Here is a 14,063-nt window from a genome sequence, read left to right as displayed (position 1 = left end):
AATATTTTATATTTCCCTATGTTTAATCATACAAATATTCATGGTGCAATTTTCATTGTGTAAATAAAAAAACCAAAAAACAAAAAACCCTACATAACAAAAAACAAAACCAACAAATACAAAAGATCATTGACAAAATAAACAAAACCTGTTTATAGTAATAAATCAACAAGGAAGCTATGTTCTCACTCTCCTCGCTCTCGCTCACATTTATCAAGGAGCTCAGGTGGCCAAACGTGTAAGGAGCTGTGCTGCTAACCCAAAGGCCACTCTGCGGGCTGTGCTTCAAGTCCATTAGCTGTCCTGTCGGAGAAAATGGATAATCTCCTCCACCATAATTTCCAGCCTCTGAAAACCTGCAGGTAGGTCAGCTATGAGTTGGTTCCAACTCAAGGAACAAAACAGTAACAATAAACCCATCAGAGAGCCAAAATGGGCTTCTTTCATCATCTCTTTTCATGAAATCCCAGTTTACAGTATGTTATTAAAGTACGACAATTCAACTTTAAAGTTTGATTGTTGTGGTATACCTTCGAGTCAGAACCGACCCATAACTGACCCTCTGACGGGTTTTCAGAGACAGTTAATCGTTCAGGAGTAGAATGCCCATCCTTCTCCTACAGAGCAGCTGGTGGTCTCAAACCCTGTGCCTTCAGGATTGCAGCACAGCTTCTTGCCACAAGGACATCAGAGCTTAGAATAATCTATCAAATTATCTTCCTAAGTATTAGCTATATAATACGTTACCAATTGAAGCTCAACATCAAGAAAACAAAGATTCTCACCACTGGGTCATTTGGCAGCATCAGTACGGATGGTGAAGAGACTGAGACAGTTAACAGTTTTCGTTTACTTGGCTCCATAATCAACACTCTTGGTAACAGCAGCCAGGAAATCAAGAGGCAAACTGCATTGGGAAAGTCAGCTGTGATGGATCTCTTAAGAGTACCGGTACTCTTAAGAGTACCGAAGAGCAATGATGTCAGACTAGAGACTAAGGTGCGCCTGATCTGGGCTATAGTCTTCGCAATTGCGTGCTATGCATCAGTGCTATGCACTGTCCAACTGGACAGTGAATAGGGATGATAGGAAGACAATTGATGCCTCTGAGCTGTGGTGCTGGAGAAGAGTGCTGAATATACCATGGACTGCTAGGAGAACAAACGGGTTTGTCCTGGAGAAGGTGAAGCTGGAATGCTCCTTGGAGTCAAAGATTCTGAAGCTTCATCTGACATACTTTGGGCGCATTGCAAGGAGGTGCTTGGAAAGGGACATCATATTTAGCAAAGTGGAGGAGCAGTGAAGGAGAGGAAGACCTTCGATGAGATGGATTGATTCTGTGACTGGAGTGGTGGAAATAAGCGCATTTCGGATGGCTAGGTTGGCACAGGATAGAATGGTGTTTAGAGCTCTTATACATAGGGTCGCTATGAGTCGCAAGAGACTCAATGGCACATAACAACAACAACAACAACAACGGACAATGCTATACAAAACATCTACTCTTTGCGCATAAACATCTCTGAAAAAAAGAGCAGAGTCATAGTCATTTACTACCAAGACAGAAGGAATTCTGGGAAACTACTCAGTTTATGAAAAAGTGAAAAGGGGTAACACATTTCATATTTCCATTATGCACCTTAGTCTCTCGACTGATATCTTGCTCCTCAGCACTCTGGAGAGGTCCCTGACAGCTGACTTTCCTAATGCAATTTATCTTTTACTTTCCTGACTGCTGGTGCCAAGAGAGTTGGAGGTGAATCAGTACCATTTATCTAACATTCAGATTGTGACTTGACTTGTGAGTAGCTTTAATTGGCTAATCTAAAAGTATTTAAGTGTTGGATGTTGTACTGATTATAAAGAAGTATATTTGGAAAGTCACTGACATGCATTTTGAAACTGGGAGAATAACATCAGGTAATAATGAGCTCCATGAAAAAAAACAAGTATCTGTGCTAGGAAGTATTCAAGATGTGAATTCACCACTCCAAAGGAGGGATAAAGTGCTCATAAGTAGGTTTTGTGAAGTTTGATAAAGGAAATATTTGTAAATTACTACAATTGAACAATGATCTGCAGGAGGCACTTGGATACAGATTTTTCTTTAAAAAAATCCAATAGGCATTTTTTATCTCCATGGTAAAGATAATCTTTTTTTTTTGTGAGTAGGTATACTAATAAGGGACCTATGAAGACTTAAGGAGAATCTCATATTTGATAAATATTTCTATAATATACTGTGAATGAACAGTTGAGAGGACAGCAATTATGAGGTAAGTTTGACACTAACCAGGTAGCAGAATGAAAGGCGGTTGAGAGAGCAAAAAGGTGATCTGACACCACGCAAAATCATTTCAATCCCCTAATTCACAGACTCCTTCTGTCCGATTTTGCCAGTTTATAACCCTGGCTGTCTGCCTGTTTCCCCTTTATTCTAGTTATATGTTAAAACAATGGAGTGATCAAGATTACCATATGTATACCTTCAAACCAGGAACTGGTCTTTTCATCAGTTAGGAATGATTACCTACTTCCAACAGATTCCCTTGCATGCCACATTCTCTAGGCTATTTCACAAAATGTGTTTCAAATGCTAATAATCCCAACTTACAGCAAATGTAAGATCCAACTATCAGGACTCCTTTTATTGTTCAGTTGTTATTGTTACTGTTGTTAGATGCTGCCAAGTTGAGTATGACTCATAGCAACATTATGAATAACAGATATGAACCCTGACCTATCCTGTGACATCCTTACCATCTCTGACACTTGAGCCCATTACTGCAATCACCGTGTCAATCCATCTGGTTGAGGGTCTTCCTCACTTTCACTAACCCATTGACTTTCCAAGCGTGATGTCTTTCTCAAGAAACAGTCTCTCCTAGCAACATTATCTTTGCTTCCAATGAGCCCTCTGGCTGCACTTTCTCCAAGATATGTATCTGTCTGTTCCTTTGGCAGTCCACAGGATATTCAGTACTCTTCTCCAAAACCACAACCCAAATACATCAGCTCTTCTGTATCTTGTTCAATGTCCAGCTCTCAGATGCATAGCAAGTGAATGAAAAGACCACAGCCTGAAACAGGCACACTTTAATCCTCAACCTGACATCACTGCTCCTCAATAATTTGGAGGGGCTGCAGCGTGTTATGTCTCCTGATATTCTAAATGCTGGTACCAACGTTGCTGATTGTGGAGCCAAGTAAGATGAAGTCACTGACAATCTCAATCTTTGCTTAATCTATCTTGATGTTGATCCTAGTACCACGTTCTTCTTTAAGAGTCCAGCTTCTCAAATAATTTGTTCAGCATACAAACTGAGTAAGTATGAAAAGAGGATACAACCTTGACCCACATCTTTCTTAATTTTCAACTATGTTGTGTTCCCTTGCTCTGTTTACATAACAGCCTCTTGGTCTAGGTACAACCTTGGTCTAGGTTTCAATTGCAAGAGTACAATTAAGTATTCTGGGATTCCCATTATTCTCAATATTAGCCATAAGGCATTATTATCCACACAGTCTAATGCCTCTGCATAGTCAGGATCCATCTGACATCAGCAATGATATCGCTGGTGGCCCGACCTCTTCTAAATCCAGGATGAATTTTCAGAAGTTCTCTATCTACTGTTCTAGCCATTTTTAAATTATATTCAGGTGTATTTCTTCAACTTTTTTTAATTCTTCTTGGATCAGTCAAGATATTGCCCATAGCATCTCTCAATAAGAACTAAAAATATCTAACAGGGCCTTTTAGAGTATAGGGCATATCAAAGACAAGGCCCTAAGTTTTGCCAGTAAGTTATCTGAGTAACTCACAAAATGGTTTAGAGTCCAAAGATACGATGAAGAAATGTCAACTAGAAAAATATAATGATTTATCTGCTCCTCTAGATTTGAATGACATATGTATTCTTAGTTTCCTGATATTTTTCTGCACTTAATGCCAATTAGGGTTTTGAAAAAAGTCAACATCCTACACATCACCTGCTGTCCCTTAAATCTAGTCATCATCTGACTTCTCTTCTCTACTGCTAGTAAGTGAAAAAGCAACTGCAGTGACCTATTTAGTTAGGTCAATGGAAGAGGGCACATCCCTTTTTAAAGACAGCTTAAGTTCTATAGAAAAATTTGAGAATAACCTAAAGAACCTAGAGTTGCTAGGGTAAGAGTCTACAAAAGTAACTTTCTTTGGCAAAGAACAACTCTTCATTCACTACTTCATTTGAGCTCAGTTCAGAGGCTGGAGACAGGACCCATATATTGACTGGGCAGCAATGAATCAGAGGTAGTAAGTGCAAGGAATGTCCAGAGTCAGCAGTCAGCAGCACTGCAAGCCTAATATTGAGTGACATATTTAATGACCTACTGCACCATGGAGTCATGAAAAAGAATAAGAAATTATCTCTGGTTTAATCAACAGAAGACAGAATGACTTTTGTTTCTGTCTAGGATGAACTTTACAAGTCACCAATCTTAACCAGGAGCGGGGGGAATCTATACTTTGAAAAGGAAGTTTGCTAAAGGGTCCCTAACAGATCCAGGCATTCTGAATAGCTCCATATTCAGTTTTTAGCAAGTACAACACTTCATATTTGAAACAATTATGCCGTTAGGGAGATTCACATAACATGAGGTTATTTCTGTTGCACATGCTATGAACACAGTGAGAGCAAATTAACAAAAAAGTGGCAAGTCAAATAAAAAGTCTAAGTATTTGATTACAATAAATTAAGGATTGTACTCAACTTCAGCAAGATTAAAGAAAGGTTTCTGCTGAGGTTTATTACTACTGTATCTATCTGAATACCTAACAATCATATACTTAAAATTGTTAAAATGCTCAAATATTTAGAAAACAGATAAACAAACCAATTTCCACTCAGAAGATAAAAACCAACCCTTCTGCCATTAAGCTGGCTTTAACTTGTAACAACCCTCTATTGGGTTTCCAAGGCAGTAAAGTTTCATGGGAGAAGACTGAATTGTCAATCTTTCTGCTACCAATTCAATATATTTTCTTCATGCTACTAGTTGCCAAAAATACAAAATTAATTAGAAACAGTTATGAAACAGACATACTTAAAAAGAAAATGTTGTCAGCATAAATTTCTGTAAAAAGGAATCAAATAAAAACCAAGGAAAAGTGAAGTTTCTACAGGACGCTGCACTGCAATCCCAGAGGTACACGGTTCGAATCCACCAGATGCTCTGCTGGAGAAGGAGGGGGCAATCTCCTCCTGCACCAGTCAGATCCGATTTGACGGAACACGTAAAAATAATACAATAAAAATTTTTTAAAAAAGTGACATTTCTAAACAATACCTACTCCACTGTAGTTCACTATTACCATGGTGATTCAATGCCTGAAGTGACATATTTATTAGGGGGGATTTGTTGTAGAAACTGTAGTACCCCAGGGAAGGCATTTATATTTCTAACAAAAATAATACACACAGAAAATTACCACTTAGCATGTTATTACTACGATAAATCTCAAAACCTGAAAATGCAGAATGGCTTATTGTTTCTAGAATTGTCTAAGAGCTCCAAATAAAATTTACAAAGAATCACACTTTCCTGTATGCTAATAAGCTGATCTGTAGAAATGAATCCAGTAGTAACAAAGGCAATATTCAAAAAAGGTTTTCAACTTTTGCCAGTAATGAGATGTGAACACACATCAAGGAGCTCTGGGAAGAAGCCACACCACCTACCCAAAGGCAGGTGACTCTACTCCATCAGCTGCTTCTCAGGAGAAAGTCAGGCAATCATCTCCTGTGCAACTTAAAGCCTCTGAAAATCCACTGAGGAGTCAGCTCTGAGTGGATTCCAACTTGACAGCAATCAGCTGAATTTATTGAGAACGGAATTTAGAGAAAATAGGATTATGTGTCCATGTTCTCCTTCATTTTGAGATTAAATCTCATTTTTTGAGTAAATAATTTGCATAATTCCCTCTAGCAACAGCAGGTTAAACATCAAACATCACCAATTCGGAAACTCTCAAAAAAATAGAGGCTGAGAGCAATCAAATATAGAAGGTAACAAAATAAAAATAGAAAGTTTCAATCTGAAACTTCAGTAGATTTATAGGGCCAAAAAAGTGTATCTAACTAAGCAATGTTTTTAGTCCAAGAAATTCTATTTTGATGCCTGGGAAGTTATCATTATGTAGCAGACCAATTTCTGATCACTCAGAGATTATATAAAGGAACTCCTATTGATTCAAACTTGATTAGCTAATAAAGCAGTAAAATTATTTTCAAATGAATTGGGTCTCCATATCCACAATGGTCTGTGCATTGCTGTACAAAGGTAACTCATGGTTGCTGTGATGCTAAACACTGTGACATCAATGTGCCAAATGTGATAATGGTTACCCAAGGTGGACAGTGTTTGGTGGAGCTTCCTGATTAAAACAAGCTTCAAAGCAGGAGTGGCATCCACTTCCGAAATGGCTTGTCTCTGGAAACTCTATCAACAGTGCTCAGGCCTTCGTTCATAGGGTGGCTATGAGTCATCTACGACTCGAAGGCACTTAAGAACATATCCTCCAAGGTAAAATCAAAAGGGTGGTTAAAAGATTTTAAAGTTCTTCACTTTATAACTAGATTTTTTAATTAAAAAAAAGTTTTTAACTTTTTTCTGTGCAGCAAAGATTCTCTCTCCAAGTTCGATTTTAACTTATACATCTAATTAGCCACTCGTATCTCCACTTGGATGCCTTAAATCATCTGAAACTTGCTATGTTCCACTAAAACATGCTCTTTCTTCAGCAACAACTATGCTAATAGTAATTCACAAAATTAAAATCTGGCATTATCTTTGATTATTGGTCTCATCTCAACTCACCAGCAAATTCTGTTGCCGTTACCTCCCACATGCAATTACACAGTTCTTCCCATGCAATTTACAGCCTCAAAAAACCCACTGGAGGGTCAGTGTCTTTTACAATTTGACAACAATATGTTTTAAAACAATTCTTCATCAATCTCTCTCAACTCAAGCTGTTGAGCTGACTCCACATAGTGATCCTATGTACAACAGGGTGACCTTAACCTTGCACCTAAAAAATTTCCGCTGTTCTCAAACCCACTGTTGTAACCATTATGTTAATTACTGAGGATCTTCCTCTCTTTTGCAGGGACTGGCTTTTCCAGGGATATGTTTCTCCTGACAATATGCCCACAGCTGCAAAAGGCAAAAAGTCTTCCATCCTCATCTCTAAAGGTTACAGGGTTTTTTGTTTGTTTGTAGTCTCTGGGATAGTCAATATTCTGCTTCAATTCCAACTTCTGCAATTATCAGAACAACTTACCTGGTCTCCCTGCTTTTCTTCTTGCCTCCCCTGATAATTCATTCTCAACAAAGCAGCCATTATGCCCCTATTACAACTGAAAGCTGGTATTATATTTTTGCTCCATGATCTCAATGGCTTCCTCTCTAACTTGGTATCAACTCCAATGTTATTAGCGTTCTGTGGAACAAAACCAAAAACCAAACACAATTCTGACTCACAGCAGCTCTGTGTCAGGTTTCAGAGGCTATCAATCTCAACAGGATGAGACCATCCATCCTTCTCCTGAAAAGCAATTGGTGGATTTGAGCCGCTGATCTTATTTTCCATTCCAACACCAAACCTACTACTATTAAGTGGAGTTCAATTCATAGAGAACTTCTATCCAATTTTCATGGCTATAAATCCTTACAGAAAGAAGGCTGTCCATTTTTCTCCTAAAGATCACCTGGTGAATTCAAGCCACGAACATTTTCATGCCACCAATATCATACAACAGTTCCCTGCCCCAGGGGCCCTTCAGTTATATGTAAAGGAGCCTTGATTCAATGCCACTAAATTTCCGAAAAACTGTACTATTTATTTGACACAAATAAAAGCAGTGAAAGAATCAAATTATTAAGAAACAAAACAAGATTTTTTTTTTTGTCTGACAAGAGTGTTCCATCCTTAACACCTACCCTCTCCCCCCACGCCTGGCCAAAAAAAATATTCTGTAAAATAACTGGTGAAAAAAAAGGGGAAATATTTAAGGCATTTCCTTATAAGAGAACATGGAAAAGTTAACACTATTTAGAAGACTGGACAAAAGAAAACTGGTCCCACCTAGGGAAGGTATCCTATCACTCAGGATAGGGTTATAGAGCATACAGAAAATCTCAGCTCTTTAAATAAATCTTAAATAAATGACAAGGACTTGTCTTGATCCATTAAGGTACAAAAGAAAACATAGAAAAGCAAGCTTACTAAGTGTACCACAGAGAAGAGTGAAATAATATCCTAGATTCCTTTAGGATAGAGGCGGGGAGGAATGCTTCAAAAAGAAAATAAATGCTTTGATTTAACAGAGATAACAGGCTCTTGTGAGAGCTTTCTCCTCAAGCTGCTACTCTGGAAAAGTTAAGGAAGAATAACTATCATTTTATCATCTTCCTTTATCTACTAGTGAGAAATTTCAACAGCAATAAAAACACTGATTTTGTTATAAATATAATTTTATAACTAGGAATAACGTTTTTTTTTTTAAAATGTGTGGTTGAATCTTGTTTAAAATATATAAAGTCTATAGTTATGGGTTCAGAGGCCTGTGATTCCAGTTTCTCTGTGACAGACAAGCAAATGCCCTGGTTCCTTTTGTGGACCTCAATGCCAATTTTCAATGTGCTTCTTCTGTTAATAAATCCTTATGGAGATCTATGCACATCCAAAAACTTCTCCAACAAGGTAAAAAAGGAAGCCACAGACTGGGAAAAAATATTTGGTAATGACATGTCTGATACGGGACTTATATCTAGAATTTAGAATACTCGAACACCACAAGATAAAGGTAAATAACCCAATTGCAAAATGGGCACAGGATATGAACAGACACTTCACCAAAGACGACATTCAGATGATGAACAAACACATGAAGAAATGTTGAAAATGCTTAGCTCTAAAAGAGATGCAAATCAAAACAACTGTGAGAATCACCTCACCCAAGTAAGAATAGCAAAATTTAATAGAGCAGCAAGCAAAAAAATGTTGGTGAGGTTGTGGAGATACTGGAACCCTTATTCACGGTTGATAGCAGTGTAAAATGGTGCAACCACTATGGAAGGCAGTATGGCACTTTCTCAAATAGTTGGAAATAGAAATACCATTTGACTCAGCAATTCCACTAATGGGAATATACCCTAAAGAAACCAGAACTGCCACCCAAGCAGATATATGCACACCCATGTTTATTGCTGTTTTGTTCACAATAGCAAAGAGTTGGAAACAGCCCAAATGCTCATCAACAAATGAATGGATAGAGAAGCTGTGGTATATTCACAGAATGGAATATTATGTAGCACTGAAAAACAAAGAATTCATGAAATATTATACAAAATAGTAACAATGGAAGACGTTATGCTGAATGAAATATCTCAGTCACAAAAAGAAAAATACTGTATAATGCCACTGTTATAAAGCAGAACTGATATGCGGGTTGGAGGGAAACTAAGGAAAGAGAAGATAAATAACGCACATGGCACTGAAACAGGTAAGGGAGAGAACTATATAAAAGGAACATCTGAATAGGTATTATTCGCATGACAAGAGTCCAGAATAAGAGTTGCATAGTAAAGTGGTGGTGGGGGGGAAGACACACGACTGTAACAACAAAAGAACTTTTTTCCAAAGAAAAAAGCAAACTGGGGGGAGCGGGACAGGGAGGAAAATGTGTAACAATGAATGAATGGAAATTTTAAAAAAATATGTTCAAACCCATTAGTACCAAATAAAATACACATTTTAAAAAAACCCTATGGAGATCTAGAATCATCACTTCTTTTGCCACCATAATATTATTTTCATCAATGTGTCTTCTTCCTCTCTAATCTTCATCAGTTTCACCACTTATTTCTCTCATCTCTTTTACAGGTAAATTTTAGAAACAAGGGTCTACTGGTATTCTTGCCACTACTTAACTCCATATATCATCTTTAACTCACTACAATAATATATTGTTTGTAGTAACAGCCCATCTCCGCTCCTAACCCACTGAAAATGCATGTCCTTCCTAATCTACATGTAACTTGACCTTTTCTTCCTTTGTGAAACATTCTCTGGATTTCTTCATTCACAATGAAACACTATCATGTGAAGTAATTTTATTCCATAGAAAAGACCCCCACCTTCTAATAAAAAAAAAAAGTTGTGGCTAGAGGGGGGGAAAAAAAGGAGTAAATTGGACCAAATAATCTTTAGCAGATGACCAGGACTATGAAGGAAATAAAATTACTAAGGCTCTGTCAAAATGGAAGTTTGAAGGTGTAGGTAGGTAAACTGAAAGAGACTTAAGAATGCCAATATATAGTAAGAAATTGCCACAGTTAATGCATACAAGTATATATTGCAGTATGTATCTAGGTGAAGGCATTATCTCAAGGACCTTGAGGGTAATGCATTCCATGACCTCCTGACAAACTGTTTTGAGGTAAACAGCTTTTAACATATTGAATTCCCACTGTGAAAATATAAATTGCACTGCATTAAAAAAATGCTCATTTTAGGTAAAGTGCTTTTGAAGTATTACTAAAACTTCTACAATCCTCCAATCAAAATTACTTTTACACAATATCAGTTCCAAGTAGTACGTTAAATAACCTTGTATCACACTTAAACAAACAAAGCAAGCTCAATGCCATCAAGTTGATTCTCAGTCTACTGGACAAAAGGAAAGTAACACCAGGTGCTATTTACCAAAACCACATTTCTGTTTTACCCCATTGGATTCTTCCTTAGCCAAACGGGATAGTAAAGACAGCATATCAGGGAGGCAATAGTATCAAGGGAGTAATTATTTATTTAATTCTATTATTATTACTGTTAACAAGAAAATGAAGTGACACGTTTTAGATAGCAGGAAAGTAGAGAATCTTTCTCATTCATTTATCTCACTAGAAACTTAAAATACATCAAAATAGAAGATATACTGCATCAAATTATATAAACTTTGGAACAATTTTACTATTTTCATAAAACTTTTATTGACTTAATGGAAATGTTAATCAATAAATTACAGAGTATTAAATGCAAAGTTTCTGTTAGAATAATTTTCCTGTCTTCATATTTCTACCAACTTTGAAATATATTTCATAAATAAAACATACCTGATTTCTTCCTCTGCGTTTTCCGTAATTCCTCCTTACTAGAGCTTTGTAATTTTCATTTTTCTTAGTTAAGTAGTAATATAAAACACAATCAGAAACACTCTATAAAGGGAAAAATACATTTTTGAGGATCCAATGGCATAAATAATGCATTCAAAGAATATTTCTGAATATCTTTAAGTACAGAAGAGAAGCTAAAATTTTATAACATATCTAGGTTCTCCTAGTGGTAAGGAGCTGCACTGCCAATGCAAGCCAGTTCAAATCCACCTGCTGCTCCACAGGAGAGAGAGAAGGGCAATCTCCTCCTGAGTGATTTACTGTCTCTGTAAATCTTTTGGAGGGTAAACTATGAGTCAGTTGTGACTGGCAGCACACACCAACAAAAGGTTCTAAAAATATATACAGGATACTTACTCTTATAATGGTTAGGTACAGCAGTCACTCCAAATTACATAAAGGCTATCAGAAAATCTGAAAAACTTCTCATAATAACTTTAGTTTTCTTATTGCATATTTATATAAATACTAAAATGGTTTCTTTTCTTTTATAAAGATAATTATTATTTGTGGAAAAACATTAAGGGCAAATAGGATTCTGGATTTTAATTGGCAATTTAATGAGGTGTTTTGGTGAGAAAAAAAAATTTATATTTAGAATTAGCCAGCTGGACTCCTTTTAGATGATCCCAATTATGACGGAAACATCCAAGGCATCACAGTTAAGAGCAACTGGAACATAGGCTGCCTTGGAGCTTTTTTACAGCTTGTTTGATTTAGTACTTGTTGGCCTTTCATTCAAAATGAACAAAAGTGTGTTGTTATCTTCTGTTTTCTTCATGGCTGACTCAGTGGTCAGGGAAAACCTGATGATGGCCTAGTGGTGAAGTTTGTTTCTCCTTGGGTGCTCTTACAGGAGTATTTGGGGTGCCTTCAGAGTCTCAGTATATTAGGCAGCCACCAGAAGGTGGATAACATGCAGATCTTCTCTTTTTTTGTGGCTGTGGATGCCCTTCAGTACTGCCTTTTTGGCCTTTAACACCTTCACTTTGGCTTCAGTTTTGAGAGGGGCAGGGGGCTTCCTTCTTCACGTTCGGTGCCATCTTCGGAGGAAGTTAATGAGGCTTTAAAAAGTATTTTGCACTACATATTGTTAGGAAAATACAAGATCGGGTTGTTTTTCATTAATCATAAAAGTAAGTTGCTGTCTATGCTCAGGAATTCTTGTTTAGTTAATTTTAAATACTATTAATCAAGTACATGAAAACCTTTTCTGTACTTAGGCCTCCGCAAAAATATGATCTATTTAACAATTTCTTTGTGTTCTAAAGAACAAAACTTTCAAAAAAAATAGCAATTATCACAAACCTATCAGCATTCTAAAAGCAAATTATTTCTTACCTTCCTTTCCAAGTAGGATGCAATTAGTCCAAAGTTTTTTGGATGCTGAATAAACCTGAATTTAAAACAAAATATTATTTTTAGTTTTAAAAGAAAATTAAAGCTAAAAAATTTGAGAAAAAATATACTATGAGCAGAGTAAGTCCTAGTGATTTCTGTCAATCTCAAGAACTAATACAGAATCCTCAGATCCTTTCAAAGGGCACATATTTCTTACCACCACCCACCAAAGGAACCGATTTGCTCAGTCTGTGATACAGCCCAGGAGTCTATGCCCCTAAAAAGGTCGCCCAGTTATCAGGGGAAAGAGGAAATGGGGGCAAGTGGTCTACTGCTTACAAAATACTCAGATCTGGTTTACCGCGATAGGAAAAAAACTGTACAAATTACAGGAAAGGTCGTATTATGATTATTTTCATAGACTTCAACAAGGTAACACTTAAAAAGTCAAACTGGCAAAAGACGTATTACAGCTATATTTATAATAACAGTACCAAAAAAAAAAAAAAAAACCCAACAAAAAAGGCAGGAAAAAACCCCAACCCAACAAGCAATAAAAAACAGGAGCTCCTGTGGCCGCTTATGTGCAAGGGCCCTTGGTTTAGAGCTTTAGGATCATGGTTTCAAGGGACATCAGAGTAAAATTGTTTATGTTTCATTTATTTATTCTATCTTATAGCTGACTGCAATGTTTAGGGTCTGAAAAGTTTACAAGTAGTCACTCAAGGCAAAATCAACTAATCTGTATTTACCCAAAGTAATACAGGAAGAAGGAGACTTGGCAACAAGATAAGGAAATGGACCTGTGCCCAACTGGTCTATGTTCTCTTTCCGAGTCCAGCAAAACTGAATAGTTCCCAATTACTATTTAGTAGAATATTCTGATCAAAGATTCTATAGAATAATTCTGCTCAGAAGGGTAAAACACAGAACACACAATGTCAAACTCTCATGGACTGTAAACTTTCTAGAGTTTCTCAGTTTAGATGAATTCCTTAAACGACTGCTTTGAAACAATCCTTAAACCTTGCATATTAAAAAAAATCTCTTGAAGTCTTCTAAAAACAGTAATTTAGCTTAATTTTAAAGAAGTGCCTTCAGTGTTGTGGTCGTTAAGATTTATCTACAAACAAACAAACAAACAAAAAAAATAACAACTCAATAAACCAGATACAGCTCTGTGTGCTTATTTAATGGAGAAGGATCAATTCAGAAAAAGAGGTAAGAAAGGTTGCCCAACCTGGAGAATATAATCAGTGTCATTTAATTGTATATGTAGAAACTTGAAGTAAAATAAAACTTTGTGAAATGTTGTTGTTGTAGTTGTATTGTTATGTGCCATCGAGTCGCTTGCAACTCATAGCGACCCTATGTACAAGGGCTCTAAAGGTTCTTCTATCTTGTGCCAACCTAGCCATCTCAAACGCACTTATTCCCACCAGTCCAGTTACAGAATCGATCCGCCCCTCCACTCTGCCAAACATGATGTCCCTCTCCAAGGA

This window comes from Elephantulus edwardii, unplaced genomic scaffold (genome assembly GCF_000299155.1).
Source record: "Elephantulus edwardii isolate Elephantulus edwardi_28Jun2011 unplaced genomic scaffold, EleEdw1.0 scaffold00324, whole genome shotgun sequence".
Lineage (NCBI taxonomy): Eukaryota > Metazoa > Chordata > Mammalia > Macroscelidea > Macroscelididae > Elephantulus > Elephantulus edwardii.
This window is presented reverse-complemented; position numbering follows the sequence as displayed.